Source organism: Nicotiana sylvestris, chromosome 9 (assembly GCF_000393655.2).
Source record: "Nicotiana sylvestris chromosome 9, ASM39365v2, whole genome shotgun sequence".
Taxonomy (NCBI): domain Eukaryota; kingdom Viridiplantae; phylum Streptophyta; class Magnoliopsida; order Solanales; family Solanaceae; genus Nicotiana; species Nicotiana sylvestris.
The window spans coordinates 132,933,673-132,938,071 of NC_091065.1; positions in this window are offsets into that span (position 1 = coordinate 132,933,673).

Here is a 4,399-nt window from a genome sequence, read left to right on the forward strand (position 1 = left end):
AATAGATGATGTCAGAAGAAATAGTTTTTGATCAACTTTATGTTTTTCTCCATATCCTTCGTCCATAACAATATATATCAATTGCGCATTGACAAAATGTCTTCTCTACATTGATTGCTCTGTTTTGGCTAAAGTCAAAGCCTCACTTTATGATAATGTACATATCATACACAGAATCTTCAGCTCCATCTTATATACCTATAAGTAATTATATTTATTTACACATAAATAAGTGTTCAAATTCAAATCTAATCGATAGATATAAAGAGTTGAATTGCATAATCATTTATTTTTATTTACCGAATAAAAGTTAGGTAATCAAGTTTGAGAAAATTAAAGGCTGGGGTCCATATATCCCTCGTACTATTCAAAATTATTCAATTTCTTATTCTTCAATACACTCGTAAAGCATGATTTATCTTATTCGGAGGACCATGGTCCTTTCTTCATATTAGCCTTATCACAATAAATATATTTTCTTTCTCTTATCATCTAACTAAGCGTGATTTAGACAATTAAAGGCAACTTAGATTCAACAAATAAATATTTATAAGTTTTGAAACAAAAAAAGTAAATGGGACTTAGATGAAGACGAAAGCATAGAAGCAATACGAAAGATTTACTACAAAGCTTCTCGACACTCTATTAGAGTTGTCTTGTAAAAAGCTGGGGATACATTAGGAAGATAGCTAAAAAAGAAATAATCAAACATTAATGAGAATAAAAAGAAAGGGGACGATAGTTAAAGTTCCTACTGAAGTTACATGTGCAATCTTTTGCTTTTATTAGGAGTTATTTCACTCTTGAACTTTTATTTTAGTCAAGTCATATTTCATATAAAAGTGAACGACAGAAATTCATTCGTGTTGCAGATATCTAAAATATATTAAATTTTTTCATGCTAGAAAATAAACATAGCATTTGAAATAAAAAGGATTTAAATACATAACTTTTGGGTTGAATATATTTAAAACTACATTAACATGTGTCACACCTCCTTTTTGCGCGCCCGCCCCGAAGGGTTAAATGTGCGAGGGAGTTTTTCCAATTTAAGTGACAATATTCGAATGAGATTATTTATTTAATTCAGAGTCGCCACTTGGGAAAGGTTTGGTTTTTGGTGTCCCAAGTCACCGGTTTATCTTGAATCCCAAATCGAGGAAATTTTCGACTTTTCCAAATGAAGTCTGCGAACCAGAAATTCTAAGTAAGGAATTCTGTTGACTCGAGGGAAGGTGTTAGGCACCCTCGAATCCCGTGGTTCTAGCACGGTCGCTTAAATTGTTATAATGGCTAAATATCTGATTTAAATACATGTTATGACTTACGTGCTTTTATTAAGTTTAAACCGCTTTTATTATTATCATTTATTTTTATAGAATTGCAACGTCGTGAAAATGCATCTCGAACCACGTCACAATCAATGCACCCGTAGTTGTTAACACATTTCGACTCCGTTGAGATTTGAATTTGGGTCACATAAATGCGCACCCGAATTTAAGAATGTAATTTAATTAAGTCGCGCCTAAAAAGTCTAACGCGTTATTATCTTTGGGGAAGGCAGTGGAATTCACTAAACAGTCCATCCCAAATTCTAAGTATTTATTATGACCAATTTTTGAGGGCCCCGCAATTTGTGCCTTTTATTTGGCGAGGCTCATCTCATTTTATGAAAGGATAAACCGATAGCGACTACATTTTTTCTATTTTTTGTTTGTCTCTAAGAAAAATGAAAGAAGAAAAAAAAATACATGCTAATTAAATTACATGCTTGACCAACTTCGGATTCTTATTTGATTATCTGATTAGTTGTTTATGAGGCGTGAATTGTTTCGTGCCCTATTTCGTGGATGAACATGCTTTTAATTTGCTATAGGATATTAATGTACAAGATTAATAAAACTGCTAAAACCTACGTTAAAATGTTCTTCAATCCCGAATTTAAACTAACTTATTTAAACTAAGTCAGTAGAATTGACTATCGGAAACTGCTACTAATAGGGTTCGAACGTGGTCATGTAAACTGCCTAACGAGATCCGATAAAGTTAGAACTTAAAAGATTAAAACTACATTGTATTCGGCAAGGTTAAAACATTCTGCCCTATACATACAAAATATAGCTGAAAGGGAATCTAATTATCCGTATGCCAACCACTCATGCATTCCTTATCATACAACTAACTAAATAACTGAAATCACAATTTTAAGCAAACTAAACTTCAATTAAGTACAGGCTACCCTATGTGTTCTTTATTGAGTTGCAAACTAAACAAGTTACACAATCTAATAACGTTTATAAAACTGTAACTGCAGCGACGAATGATTAAACTCCCGTGTATCTTTTATTTCATGCTTTCATTGTTACATCAGTGCGAAGTTCTAGTGTGTACCTGGATGTTGAATACAACAGAAGAAGCAGGGAAGTCAGTAGAGCAACAGAAGCAATACCAAACAGCAGCAGTGGCAGCAGGTAACAACGGAACAAGTCCCAGTGCAAGATGCAACTATAGCCGATGGAAAAATAGCTAAACGAAAGCAGTAGGCAGTGTAGTAGAAACAGAACTCCAGACAGACTAACTCCAAGAATAAATTAATGCAACACACAACCAGTAATCTCAGTTGAGACTTGGAAGAATCAGTACTGCTTAACAGGTCGACAACAAATGAAATCCAAACAACAATAGGAAGAAACAGTTTCTGATTTTTCTGTATGTTTTCTATTTCTTGCTCTCTCTCTATCTGTATATATCTTCTCTCAATGTGTGTCTGTATATGCCTATTCTGTGGGGTCTCTCTCTGTATCTATGCTTTCTAAAAATCACCTCCCCTCACTAATGGAAGTCCTGCCTCTTTTTATAGCCTAATATCAGGCTATTCACAGCCTGTTAAAACACATCAAAACCCCCCCATGTGGTCTCTTTTCTTTCCACTCAACTACTTAAAATAAAACCCCTCCCATGACATTCCCTGACAGTCCCCTTTATCATTTTATTAAACTAAAAGCAGACATGGGAAGCAAGAATATAATCTGACAGCATATGTTGTCAAACTATTTTAATCTTAAAAACAGCCTTAATGCACATGCTGTGCGCAAGTGCACATGCCATCAATTCAGACTGCAGCTAAACAAACCAAATCCTTACATTTCTGATTCAAATACAAAAACTATAAGTAGCTATACTCAATTCCTAATTTGATTTAAGTAGGACTTCCAGCAGAAAAACCAATCAGATTGTTATCATTCAAAGCTGAACTTATGACGACGTATCTCGACTCGACTATACTAATTGTAACACATACAATCACCAACCAAGGATTAGAATCAAACAGTATTGCACAAAGGGTTCAGACTGTACTGTCAAAACAAAGATGACCTTGGGAATTGATTACTCAACCAATTTCAATTCAATCGACTATGCAGTTTACATACACACACATTAATCAGTGAATGAAGAAGGACTAGACCAAATACAGAGGTCCGGGCAAGGTGGACAGGGCACAATCGACAAACAATTTAAAAAAAATAAAATCAACTAAACATTTAGCCATACGAACAGACCTTTAACAAACACATGAACTGAATAAAGAAAAAGAAAAACAAACTTACCCTAAAGCCTTGAAAAATCAGAAAGCCTTAGCTCGGATTTGAATAGACCTTTCTTGGGGTTGAACGGACTTTAATCAAAGTGTTCTCAACTGAGAACACTTCGAATAAGGTCCATTAGACCCTAATCACTTGGCTCAAACAGACACAGACTGGGTCCGGGGTTTCTAGGGTTCCTAGATGGCAGATTTGGGATTTGGGTTTCCCTGGTTAGATTCGGACCAAACCAAGCATGGTTTGGTCACGAGGGAGGTAAGGGGAGTGTCTGGTACGAACCTGTGGTAGATCGGTGTAGATCGGAGTTCTGCTCGAATCTTCAAACGAAGATTCGAGAACCTGGGGGCTGATTCGAACTAAGTGGTTGGTGGATTTGGGTTCAGGGTGGTGAGGTGCATCTATGGTGTTAAGGTGGGGGTCACCGGCGTTCATGCCGCCGGGTTTTTGGTGAGGGGAAAGGGGGCGGCTCTAGGGTTCCGGGGTTTGGGTCTATGGAAGGGATGAGGACGAAGGAGGGGTGTTTGGATAGGGGGTGGGGTATGAGTGGAAAGCTTATATATGAGGTGGATGGCTTGATCTCAGCCGTTAGATCAATCGAGATCAACGGCCTGGATCTGGAGGTTTAAATGAAACGGTGTCATTTAGCTTAGTAAGGGTCGGGGTTGGTTCGAGTAACGGGTCGGGTAATAGGGTTATGGGTGAGAGATCTGGACCGTTGGATCAAATTTGGTTTGATGGTCGAGATGGATTGGCATTGAAACGACGTAGTTTTGGTGTCAAACTACGTCGTTTTGGTG